The sequence below is a fragment of the Haemaphysalis longicornis genome, unplaced genomic scaffold, assembly GCF_048455015.1.
Source record: "Haemaphysalis longicornis isolate Haplotype H1 unplaced genomic scaffold, Haemaphysalis longicornis Haplotype H1 scaffold_1, whole genome shotgun sequence".
Lineage (NCBI taxonomy): Eukaryota > Metazoa > Arthropoda > Arachnida > Ixodida > Ixodidae > Haemaphysalis > Haemaphysalis longicornis.
Window position 1 is genome coordinate 65,273,394 of NW_027526203.1, and position 13,956 is coordinate 65,287,349.

The following is a 13,956-nucleotide window of genomic DNA, read 5'->3' on the forward strand; positions in this document are numbered from 1 at the left end:
GCGTAATACGCTTCAAAGGCGAAGCGCACCTTCTTGCTTGTGTAGACGTTACTTCGGCTCAAGCACGGTGCCCTCGTCTATACAGTTCTGAAGGCCGCCATCAACATTATGAAGCAGTCAGCTCGAACGTGTTTGTTTTTAATACCAAGTTATGCTTTTTTTATATCTTACTAGCGCATCCCCATTTTAGAACCACCCCCACTAAAAAAACCCAGTGGCAATGTTTCCTGCGGTTTCCTATTGTCAATGTCTTTTTATCTTTGTGTTGATAGAATCTTGTAATGCGTTAATAGTAATCTAAGCTGAATTGTTTGAGCCCTAGATTTTTGTTTCGCAAGATTTCTTTGTAAATGTTGTAATGTGTCCTGAATGAGAGCTGGCTTTCCAGTCCGTGTGAAGCACTCACTGATGTACTAAGGCCATTTTGTTTTATTTTAATACTGTTATCTATTCTCCCAGTGCTGCATTTTGACTGATGCTTTTCGTGCAAATTCCAGTACTTTTTTATTTGTGGGTGTTGATGTCATTGTCATTTTTATTGTCTTCATTTATTATTTGTATTTCAGTGTTTAACGTTGCATCGCTGCATTTTTATTCGTGAATTTTTCTTGAATGTGTCCTAAATAGGAGGTACGTCTTTTTCTGTGTGGTTGTGGAGTAGGCCCAGTTTTTATGCTGTGATATTTTAATTCCAAATAAATTGCTTTTTGTGTGAAATTGCAGAATGAAGTGATTGTTGTAATATTGTCTTGGAAAATAAAGTCTGAACTCGTTTTCATTATTTTCCATGTTTCAAAATAGCTAGTCCTGTTCTGTTTGCTTGCAACTGTCTACAGTAGCATCGTGGGGAAGGGGGGGGGGAAGTAGGAGGTGGAGCGAAAACACACTGCCTCGCGGGAAATAGCAGAACGCTCTTGGGGCGTAACCGGATGCTTTCCAAGAGAAAGTAGTAGTACCCTTTTGCAGTATCCCGGAATGCCGCAGCCAATAAAGCTTATTCACGCCTAAAGGGAGTAAAGGAACGCTGTCTTGGAGATGGCATTTCAACTCCCGTACAGGATTCAAGTACTCCGCCTCGAAAGCAGCAAGTAAATCCCACGAGGAGGATTTCGCCTCTCGTTTTGACCGCCACGCGCTACTCCTCGGAAGAGTAGCCAAATACTTCCAGAGGGATTGAAATATGGGACAAAAATTTTTACTCCTAGACAGAGTGCCCAGCACTCCTCGACTTAGTGTGCATGCTACGGAACCAAATTCTAAACGTGATCTCACCAAATAGCAAAACAGGCGGATAGTGGGGTCAGGGAATTTAAAATTGCGTTTGAGGCGCGAAATTACACCCATAAGTTTAAAAACAGTGTTACGAAGGGGCGCAACGTGCTGTTTGGAAATAACGTGACTGTCAATGAGTACACCCAAGTCCCTGATAATGTTTACGTGAGAAATTGCTTTGTTACCGAACTTGTATGGAAACATAACCGGCACCTTCTTCCTTGACAAAGTAATGATTTTCGTTTTAGGCGCGTTTAGCGACAAACAATTTTTCGTACACCACTGCGAGATGCTAAAAATATCCCCCTGAAGATTTTCACAGTCATCTGTTTATTGAATTTTTGAAACCTTCATATCTGCGAATAAAAGCACTTTATCAAAACTTACACGATTAAAAACATCATTAATAAAAACAAGAAACAACAGCGCGTCCAATACCGACCCTTGTGACACTCCGGAAGTTAATTGGAACAAAAGGTATGGGCAGTACACCATGAATACAAACATAGTTTTGGCGCATTCATAAATAACTGAACATTTATTTAACGAGCCTGGGGCAGAAACCATAGCATTTTAATTTTGTATGAGTAATTCATGATGGACTCTATCGCGTGACTTCGATAGATCGAAGTAAATGCAATCCACCTGACCTCTGTTTGAGACCTCAATAGACACGTTGTTCAGGAAAGAGCAAAAGTTAGTTTCTACAGAAAACCCTCCGACAAAGCCATGCTGCTGAGTTGTTAAAAACTTAGATGAGCAGAGAAGCGCTTGCAAACAATTCTTTGAAACACCTCTGCGTTTGAGGTTGTGTTTAAGGTGGTGTTGCGTTTAAGGTGGCCACGAAAGGCGGGTGGAAGGTGTCAATTGACAGAGGGCGATTTCCAATGATTGGAAACCACATGGGTCCCCATTGGGTTACAGACTATCGGCCACCCATCGGTAAACTCGGCTGAAAGATTGATTGAGCGCCAAGCCAACGGCGACCGGAAGGAGCGTCACAGGGAAAGCCCATCGCAGGCGGAGCTTTACCGAACCAATAAAAACCGTTCTTGTCCAAGCCCATTCCGTGCGCGTGGCGTGTGTAAACATGGTTAGCAAGGTGAACCGGCAACCGGCACAGCACCGGGTCACGAAACAACGCCTAAACTAGAATGCAGCGAATTCAAAATAGCGTGCGAGGTAGTGCTACACGTTCTGTAGAAATGGGTCATTTGTGATTCCCAAGGCAACGGTTTTCGGCTGACTACTTCGGTGGGCGCTGCTTCCGCGCTCCCTTCGTCTCCGCGGCTTCGGATCAGACGGACGCATCGCTGTCATGGTTCCGTCTGTGTTGTGCATTCAAAACGCCACAGTACTCCTGTAGATGTCTGTGGAGTGTGTCTTGGTGTTGGTGGCTGTGTTTGAAGTGTATCTGCCAGGTGAATAACGCCGTTTGCCTACTGCGACCGGGAGCTGAAAACATGAGTCACTATATCATTTTTCAGTGCGCGGTACGCGAGAGCTCGTGCTCGTTCCCGCCTAAACTTCAGCTGTCGTTCATAACGGTTGACGCGCTTGAATGCTGCCTAATGTTGTTGGCTCTAGCCAAAAATTAAAGGGACAGACAACCGATTTTTGTCGCGTATATGTTCTCTAGCTCATATGAAAGCCAGCGTTTTATATAGCCCGATAACCACAAGCAAATTCTAAACAAACTGGCGGAAATAATTTTAATTTGGCAGCAAACTTCCTGAAATCGGAAGGGTGGCGGTTCGTAGTGTCGAAACTTGACACTACAATATGTGTCCCTGTCACGTGACCTGCAAACCTAGCAGCTACTGTAACTGCTGAAACGTTTATTTACGCACTGAAAACCTTTTAACACAAGTATTTGTACAAGGTTAAATTGCATATGTATTTCTAAACATTATTCTCAAATTTTTAAAGAAACGCCACCTGCCGTCGCTGGGTGCTTCTCAGAATGCCTCTCAGTGTGGCTAACTGAGCCTCCATGCCTGGAATCAACGGCAGCGTTCAGTAAACAGACCCAGCGAAGGAGCTTTGACGATTCTGCCTGAGTCAGGGGCGTTTGTTCTGCCAAAATATTTGATTTGAGTTTCCAAATACGCCAACGGCAGCTTAAAAAAAAAAAAAGAAACGTCGCGCCCGGGGAAAATCGAACTTCCCGCCTCCACAACGTGAAGCCAGATTCTACCTATCGTCTATCCCAACAGATGGCGCATTCGTGCAAAATAGACCTTTGCATTAAAAAAACACATAAAGGAACAGGAAAGCCTGCGATTCAAACTTTTTTAGCTGGGAACAAGTTTTTAAATATCGTTTTTTATTTCGCATACAGACAAAAGTATGTTGCCGAGCTACTCTATGTCATGGTTGCCAGCATTAGTTTTGGGAGGGACACATACGGCTCGTAGATAAAAAAATTCGATTTAAAAAGTTCTAGAGCGTTATCAGCAAAATCGTTTCTCGTCAAGGTGCTTTAAGTGATGCCCTTTCATTTGGGATACAGAATATATACTCGACAAAAATCGGTTGTCTGTCCCTTTAAGCCGTCACATACGCGTGCTTCCATTTGTGGAACGCCAGTTTTTTTTTTCCGGCTTTGTGTTTTTGAACAAGCTGCCGTGCTCCCACTGCAGGTTGACAGCGTCCAGCATACGTCGAAGCAAGACTCTTGTGCAGTATAAGAGTTACGGGTGTATTGAGCTGGCGTTAGTGAACGTTATCTTAATCGAACAGAGTTAGGGAAAATCCCCAAGGTGGAGTATGTTTCAGTGAAGGAAAGTTTGACAACCACCTAAATGCAGCCATACGGCTACAGAGGAAAGCTATACAGCTTTCTCCTTTACATCGAGTTGCTGTTCAATTCGCTCTCACGCTTCAAACGACTGATTAGCTCAGTTGGTGGAGCGACTGCTCCGGTTAAGCGGTGGTCCCGGGTTCGAATCCTGGACCAGGAGGAATTTTTCTTCAACTGCAAAGTTTCTGAGAAAGCTGTATAGCTTTCTTCTGTGGCCGTATGGCTGCATTTAGGTGGTTGTCAAACTTTCCTTCGCCTAAACGTTATCTATAAATGAAGCTTCCGATGATTATTTTCGTGAGCTACGGTGACATTGCCGAGCGATAAAGTAATTACACAGACGCTGGGCTTCTCCGTCGGTTCCGTTCGCTTCTCGCGCGTCTGACGAGGCAGAAGTGAGCGATGTCAGCATGTTTCGTGTTTGAGAACGAGTGTTAACAAGTTGAAAGTTTAGGCTGAATATTTTAACACGTGCATGCAAGAAGGATGGCGTTAGGTGCTGTATTTAGTAAGCAGCGTGCATTTATCATTGCAGTAATTTTTTTACTTATTCCTAGTTTTATTTATACATTTCCAGCCACCATATGCCAGCCACATCTACTACGCGAGGGTCTGTTTTGCGCGCCATCTGGACAAACACACACAACGACGATATATTACATTAAAATTTAAGAATGTACACGATTTTGACTCTACGGTGTGGAACACCCCATAACAAACAAACAAAAAAAACTAAGGATGTAGTTTTTGGCACTAACTGATTGACGTATCAGTGAACTGATTAATTCCTCTCGCTATATCTGATTATTTTTTTTAATCGATGCCCAGCCCTAACAAGAGCATGCTAGCGCATGACAGCGCCGATTATCTTAGCCACAGCAATCGCATATCTAAATTTCTCACGAATTGTCAGATGATCTGCCCGTCGGTAGTCTAAGGTAAATGCGCCGAATGCCTCGCGCTGTGTGTTCGCGTTTATTTATCGCGATCGTATATGGGGCGACGACGCTTCTGACTGCCGACGGCGCGCTTCGACGAGAGGCGTGCGACACCACCACGCCCTCCCGTTTGAAGTTGGCGCCGCGGTGTCCTGGAAATAAACAACGCGCCTCTATTGCTATAGGCCTCGAGCGCGGCCTGTAGGGGCGCCACTGAAATCCCCCTAGTAAGGTCCCTGAAATTACTAAGGTAGCGCCATCTTTAGATCTCGCCGCCTTTCGCCCTCGCCCGCGCTCCTTTCCTCCTTCGTTTTTTGCCATTTTCTTTTTCGCCGGCGAACGCCGCGCGCCATTGGCCAACGGCCAGTGACGTAATACCTCGTCCCCGCGTTGTTTGTTTTTGCTTCTCTTCGCCGCCACTGTCCATTTAAATTCGCCATTTTAGGCTCAGCTGCCTCGGAGCAGGCCTTAGCTCCATTCGATTCAGAAGGAGTGCACGGCAACGTTGCAGAGGAAGTTCTGTGGTGCCGGTGCAATGCAGCAGCGTGGTTCCGCGGTGCCGTGCATCACGGTTGCACCGTCAGTAGCGCCCCTGCGTGTTTACAATCGAACGAGGTGCAGGCATAGTCGACTGCTAATCATCCTCGCCTGTCGTCCTCTACAACTGGATGTTTACGGCCATCTGGGTTGCGTCGTACGCATCAGCGGCGACGCAAAGTTTGTCCCACGCATCTTCAAACTCGACGGACATTTTCACGCGGTCGCCGCAACTGCCGGTAGCCGCCTGCCAACCCGCAACGCCCGAACGCTCACGGCAGCGATTCGCTGCACCTCCTCCGTAGCAGGTGCAGCGCTTCTCTGCACCGCGGCGGCACCGCTGCAGCACCATAAACAATCGAGCGACGCGGTGCACGGCACCATTCCTGCAGCGGCGAATCGAGCGCTTTGGTGCAGCGCACCGTGCAACGGTGCAGGCGTTGCAGGGAATCGCGTCTGAACAACCTATAACAGCGTCTGAACAGCGTATAACAACCGATAACAACCGAAGAGTCAGCTGCTCGTTTCAAACAAGTGTTGCGTCCGCGTTACTTAATTTATGTAGCTTCGCGATGCCGAGTTGTGCCTTCGGCTGCTCGAATAAGGTCAGCGCAGTCACGGCCAGCTCGGCTGTAGCAAGCTGTAATTTATCAAAGCCCACACATGAATCAATGTTAGCTGTACAGCATGAAAAGGATTCACAATTGCGCTTGTTAGCGTGCTTCTGGCCTTGGAATACGGTAGTTATTATAGAATTGGGCGCTACAGCTAATTGTAAGCTGAGCGCATTCTTTAACTGCGCGTTCTTTGTGCGAGCCTGTTCCAGATATGCCCGACAGGGCCGTACTCGAAGTAATTGTGAACGCCAATCGCACGAACATTGCTATGCCACGGACACACTGCCAAAAGTACAGCCGTCTTGGGCGAGGCCAACGAGGAGACGCGAGAACTTTGACCTTGACAGCAGCCTATAACGACGTGAAGGTGACATATATTTTGCAACAGCGTCAAAGCACCGTAAAGTGCACGAAATAAAGGTGGCATGAATGTCAGTAGCTAATGCGGGGCGCATACTGAGCGCTGCCTAATGATCTACAACTAACGCAAAAAACGCGAACGCAAAAAAGCCAGCGCAGCGCTCGAACTGCCGCGAACCAAGGTCACCGCGAACCATATGCGCAAGCCCTCTGTGCAGCGCTTGCACGACCACAATTTAATCACGCAAATGCAAGAACGGAATTACTGTAACAGAGCAATTTGAAACGTCCACGTTCGATCCTTTCGCGTTCACGAACTATCCTGAGCATGCCGCACACGTAAACAAACACCGCGCTGTCCGTATGCGCCAGCGCGGCATCCATCCCGCAGATATCCCCTTCTACACAAAAATATACAACAAAACAGCCTCACTTAGGGCGTGTTGGTAATATGGGGCTCTAGAAATACTATTAATGCTACCAAAGAGCGATTGCGGCGCGAAAACAAGAGCAAACTGCGCGCAAAACTGCAGCGAGCGGCCCGAAGCGTTGCGAGGGCGTCTGCTCTGAGGAAGCCAACAAACATGGCGGCCCCGCCGCGGAGTTAAAGGGACCGCGGCGCCGCGGGTGAGGGGAGAGAAAAAAGAGGAGGGCAGCGGAGAAGGAGGGAGCAGTTGGCGCTACCTTAGTTATTTTAGGGACCTTACCCCCTAGCGGCCCGTTTCGAAAGCAGCCGCGGAAGTCCGCGCCCCGCTCCACAGTGCCACCGCTGTTTTTGCGGCACGTTCACGACTGAGATTTACCGTTTGCGGGCGTTTAAAATCCATGTTTATGTGGAGCAGTCACTCTGTTCGCAAATGGGGTGTGTTTACGAGAGTGTAAATGTTTCTGACGCGATCTTAGTGGGGTATATTCGATCTGTATAAGCGCCAGATGTGTGCCACAAGCCAGCGTCGCGGAACCGGCGTATGATGGAGCCGATTGTAGTTACACTGACCTGAATTTACTAGCCATGTCTCCGTAACCACCGGTTCCTCAGATGTTCATGCTACGGCTATACACTACGATTTAAATCTGTTTTGTGCGCTTACATAATCAGCGGAGCACTGATACCTGACAGCGCGCCAGTTACGTTTGCCAATATTATACCTCAGATATTGATCACCACCATTTACAAGCCAGTCTGTGTTAATTTCGGGAATATTCAACAAAAGTACGATGGATAATCCATAATTATACTCGGGGATCAGCACACGACGCAGTCGTCTTGTCGTGAGGTGAGCGCCCGCAAACATTCATCTGCTACATATATCCTCTGTGAGCAGCGCGGAGACGGGCTTAGAATATAATCCGCGTCCGCGACTAAATGCTTCTTCGAAATATCGTCATATGGCACAGGGAGCCTTCAGAATAAAGCAGAAACTGAAATCAGGGGGCCTTATCACATACCACACTCTTCCAACGACACCTTTCATCGCTTGTTGAACAGCCTACCCTGTATACTTCCAAAAATGCATCCGCCGCACGATCAGCTCTTCGTTGAAGTAGAAAAACAAAAGGAAAGTGAACGCGAGATTTGTGTGTGGGATTACTAAACCGTTCATTGCTTGATTCCGCTGCGCATTTGTACGCAGCGTCCCCCTCCACTTCCGCCCCCCCCTTGATGTCTAGCGAAAAAGCAGTGCATTTCGCGTATAGTTGGTCTAGTGAAGCCTACCTGGCTTAGGTTTCGACGAACGTCTTTAGCATGTCAGAAGCTTCACTGTTTTTTTTTTTTATTTCTGTTAGAGCTATCATGTTTCTTAAGTCCGCACTTGCACAGCATTTTTTTCCCGTGGTTTCATTAACTTGCCTTCGTTCTTGCTATATGGCGTGTGTGGGCACATATTCAACGACGCACGGGCTTGGAATTTACTTAACATTTTCGGATGCTTTATATTCTTATAACAGACATTAGTTATTGCCCGGGATTGGGTAATCACATCCCCGAAACACATTTTTCTGCGACGTATATATTCGAAACGAAGCCGCGTTCGTTCTCCACGCTGCAAAATGAAGCCAACCTCTCATTGTGCCAGTATCAGGTCTAAACGAGGCGACAGTAAAATTCATTTGTGCCTGATGTTTTGGAGGTGACATGGGCGATATGCTGCTGCCGTCGCCGACGCCCGAAACAGCGGCGACGAAGCGCGCAGAACCACGTCCCCGGGTAGCTCTTGCAGGCGATCGCGTACTCTACGAAGACGCAGCTGCTTTTTAAGTAACCTAAAAGTACTCTTTGTCTGTAGACGTCACCATAACAAGTTTTTTTTTAGGGCGCGGAAAGGCGAAAAGAAGCGAAACAGAACCAAAATACTGCACGAGCCCCTATCTGCCACGCAGCGCAAATCCCGTCAACGCCGCGGAGAAGCGGCGGCAGGCGGCGCAGCGATCGCGAAGCTCGAGGCGTATAGCAACTTGGCGTATGCGCAGAGAGCAGTGGCGGTGAGATCAAGTGCGAAAAACCGCTCCCCACGCGGCCAGTTCACTGTAGCCAGGCTGCAAATGGCCGTCATTGGGGGACGCCTGCTCCAGCCAGCGCCATCTACAACTTACTATCGCATAAAGGGCCCGCGCTCTCCCGTGGTTCGCTCACCTGACTAGACAGCGCTGATAGATCTCAAAGTCAACCATTATTCTTAAATGGCAAACATCTTCCTTTAAATTTATTTTCTTTACTTTGCCTCCGTTTATTACACACAACTTACAACGCCAAGTTAATAAATAAATTACTTTCTTTTCAACGTTTAAAAACAGCAGTAAAGAAAGGCTGAGAGAACTGGTTTGTTTTATTTAGGTTTACAACCGGTGTTTTATGCTAGGCATGTTTTGAAGGGTACACCAAAAATATTTATTTTGTTTACACTCTCATCTCCATTTACTCGGGATTAAGTCATATGCTGATATGGGGTTTTATAATGAATTCTCTTCTCTATATGAGACGTAATTGTATAATGGGTTGGTGGAATTGTGCTTGATAAAATAAATAAAAATTAGAATGAGTTTGTTTCCAGGCTGCCGCCATCTCACCGCCGCGTTTAACTATAGCCTATTCTACAAGCTAAGTGCAGCACTGCGGAGAGGCTACGTTGTTGTCAGCAGTCCGCCCACTCAGGGCCAGTAAAGATGGTTGTGGTTATTCGTTTCCCCGAAGTCCGGTGTCTATCAGGAACCCAATCGTCCGGGCTCCGGTTGATTTGGCAGGAGGCTGGCAGGGCGATGGTTTTGAAGTTCTTGGAGATGGCGGTCGAATTGAAGAACTCGAGGCGTTGAGGTTGATTAAGTGAAACGAAAGTTTATATACAGCTATTTACGGTAGGATAACTGGGTACATGAGTAGTAAAAGGAAAAAGGGCCCACCTCCCCGCGAGGGGGACTCGAGTAAATGCGTCGCATAGGGGGTGGGTGTATTGCGTTAACGTTTAGTGTTTGGGGAGTTGGTGGTAGTGAATGCGTTGTATCAGCAGCTTCTTGACGTAGTTTGAATGAGTCAAGGATATAAGGCGCGTTCGTAGCCTTTCATTGTGTGTCGGTTTTGTGGCGCAGTGGGAAGAGCACCATGTACCTCGCGTTCCGCCCACAGGTAGTGAATGCGTTGTATCAGCAGCTTCTTGAAGTAGTTTGAATGAGTCAAGAATATAAGGCGCGTTCGTAGCCTTCCATTCTGTGTCGGCTTTGTGGCGCAGTGGGTAGAGCACCATGTACCTTGCGTTCCGCCCGCAGGGTCGTGGGATCGAAACCAGGCGCCGGTAAGTAGTATTTTTTATATAGTGTGGGGGAGGGGTGCGGACCTGTTGTTGAGAGCAAGGAGGGTAGCGTGATGCAGGAGGGGAGGAGTGGGGGATAGGGCGCACCTGGAACGGCTGTTGCGGACGCCGAGGCACGCCGACAACGCCGGGTGACATCGTGACTTAAAGAAATGCTCTGCATTTAAAACTTCAAACTTCAGCTAGACCCTAGCTCCGAGTGCACACAAACCACCCGAGCTTCTAAACTTCGTCTAACTCTCATATCCTCGGAGCGTACACAAACCGCTCAAAAAACGACGGCCGAGAGCCTGTCTCGCCGCAAGATCCGTCTAGTTGCCCGGTACGGCGCTGTACCCTAAACTTCCGACGCGATCTTAACCTCTTCTAGCCTAGGGGGCTCACAAATCCCAACCTAGCTTTAACGGTCGAGACTCATTGTCCCGCCGGGAACTGCCCAGCTCAGCGGTCAGTCAAGAACGATTTCCAACGGCCAAGTTCGGCCTTATAACACCTCGAGCTCACGCTCTTTTGGGGACGCCCCTGTAGCATTCGTACACGCTTAAGGGAGTGCCCAAATTCACGTAGACAGCTGTCACTCATCGCGCTACAGAATATTCAATCAGGCGCCACCATCTTTGGGTCAACGGCCCGCTCGCGGACGAGCAAGCGCGCGCGACACCGCGGTGTGAGGGCGAAAGGCGGCGACAGTGCACTATGCCGAAGGAGCGCGTTAACAATGGAGGCTCGCGCGGCGCACGCCCCGACGTCGGCAATTACACGTAGCTCCCCGGTGCTTCTCGGAACCCGGCGGCGCCGTCTGCGTTTTCAATGGGGGATTATCCCCGTGGTATTCCATGGGCTAGACAATCCGTCTCCCGTGCGTGCCGTGACGAATTGGCGACGGCTGCCGCGTAGAGTCCACAGTGTTGAGCCACCAGACAGAGTGGCGAGTTCTAACGCGCAGCCCGGGCGCCTGGCCACTGACCTCATAAGTGGACCTTATAGGGCCCCTAACCATTTAATACTTAATACAACGGCCCCAAATTCACCGCGGAGGAAGCGGCAAAAGGCGCCGGGGCCTTGCGGTTCCATTTTCCGAGAGGGGAGATGGGAATGTCCTTTCAGGACCCCCGGATGATGCTTAGCGGCTTCCCCTTTGCAACGGGGTGGCGTTGTACAGCGGCCTTAGTCGCAACGCCACTGTACAATCACCTTGCGAAAAAAATACAAACAAAATAAATAAAAATTAAATACCTTTTCAAAATTTTTTTGCTAGTCTGACTTCTTTGTTTGCCTGTCTTCCCAGATTGTTCTATGCTCTTTTCCCACTAACATTCTAACCTTCTTTTACTATCCTCTACTGCTGTCCAATTCAATTTTCCGCTAACCTCAAAGCCAAGGGCCTCCGGAAGCTGGTTGGCTCCCTCACTGCGGACTGGGCGGATACTTTTGCACTCCTTTACAATATGTCGCATGGTTTCTGGGTCCTTGCCGCAGCCTGCGCATAGTCTTCCTCTACCGGCTCACGGATGAGCGTTTTTGTCAGCAAGGGGGAGGGCCGCTAGGGGGCAAGCGGGCGCGGCGTGTGGCACGTCGACTCCGTAAAATGATAAATTTCTCTTGCGGAACTAAGCAAATTTCAGCCTGAAAGTGGTGTGAGTACTCTCCGGAAGTGACGAGGATCGTGTGGATACCAAATCAAGCCCATGAGTGAACTTTTTAGACTTTATTCCATCTTCCGCGGTCGACCACGCCGAACGCATAGCTAAGCCTACGTTAGGCCTGGCAGCCCAGCAGCCCGGGCGGCAGCCGCCAGCCTCGGCGGCAGCTCGCGGTCGCCATCATGGTGATGGAAGTGATAGTCAACGGCACGGACATCGATCCGGCGGAGCTGAAAAAGTCGAATTGGGTGACGAAAGTTGATTTGATTGATTGATTGTAGGGTTTAACGCGCCAACGCAACGCAGGCGATAAGGCGCGCCGTAGTGGAGGGCTCCGGATTAATTTTGACCACCTGGGGACCTTTAACGTGCGCCGAAATCTCGTACACAAGGGCGTTTTTGCTTTTCGCCTCCATCAGAAAAGCGGCCGCCGCGGCCGGGAATCGAACCCGCGACCTCGTGCTCAGCAGCGCAACGCCTTAGCCACTGAGCCACCGCGGCGAGTGGGGGTGACGAAAGTGATCAAGGAAGTCAAGGAGCTCCAACAACAAGGGCAGCGAGAAAGTCAAGCTGGTGTTTCGGGCGCGGCCGAAACAGCTGCGGTAGGAATGAAGCGAAATGCGAAAGTGTTTTTCCCAAACGTTACCGCAAAACAAGAACATAAGATGAAGCTAACTGGCAAGCAGCTGGCAGAAAAATCGATCGCGTCGAACCTTCCGAGGCTGCCGTACGCGGATTACAAAGTGATTACACGACCCAAGGAAGGGCTCGCACTCACGAAGCTCTCGCTATCCGTTATCGGGGGGCTACTGAGACTATCAGCCGCCATACAGTGGAAAAAAGGACAAGAAGAAAATCGGGTCGGGATGAACGACAAGCAGGGGACAATAACCTACAGCACACCTAAAGAAGAAGACGTCAAAATGCTTGCGTTGAGACGACTGCAAATCGAAGGCAAGGAGTTTGAAGTTCTGACCTACATGGCTGCACCCGACAACTGCGGCAGAGGAGTGGTACATGGACTAGACCCTAGGCTGGCAGAAGAAGAGCTAAAGACTGCCTTTTCGCACCGCGCAAACCCCCGTCATTTGGGTGCGAAGGATGGGTAACTCCGCCTCGGTGATCATCACCTTCGCTGGCCCCCAAGTCCCCAGATGGATGCTCTGCTTCAGGGCGCCCATGAAATGCTACCTCTACAGAAAAAGGTACGGGGTGTGCTTCAAGTGCGGCGACATCGGCCACCGGTCGGACGTCTGCAACAACCTTACGGAGACGTGCAAAGGATGCGGTGAACCATCGCCGACGAACGACCATCGATGCGAACCTAAATGCAAGTTGTGTGGCAAAGAGCACATGACGGGGGACAAGAGGTGTAAAGCCCTTTTCCGAACTGCCTACATCGTCAAGAAACGACAGTGGGAGCGCAAGCTCGAAGCGAAAGCGCGGAAGCAAGAAGAAGAGGAGAAAAAAACTGGCCGCGTATCTGCTCCTTTCGTTGCAAATGTCGACAAAAGATGATAGTCTTTGCCGACTTTTGCCAAGTAAATGCCTCCCTTCACTTTACCGCTCACCTCTCACGTTGCTCCTCTTGTGTCGCGCACCTCGCAAGGTAAAGACGTCAAAGATTTGTTAAAATCAACTTAAATTTACCGCGTTCCACTGCTCCAGGCCGGGTGCCGCGATTCCAGCGCTGCCGTACGACGGAGACGCGCGTGAATCGAGGCGCCCTACTTCAACGTTTATAGAACCACGTCGCCCTACTCCCCGTGCGTTCCAAGCCGAACGTGGAACCATCCTAGTGGAACCTTTCTTAACTGTTGCCGCTAAATTTCTTAAAATGCCACCAGAAGCTATAGTGGGGCGGGCGACAGCAGGCGACAACGGAGTGATTTTTTTTTTCTGCGGTGGACGAAGTATTTAATTTCGCAAAAATCAAGCATCTATAAATTTTTTATAAAAGAACACTGCAAATATACCTTA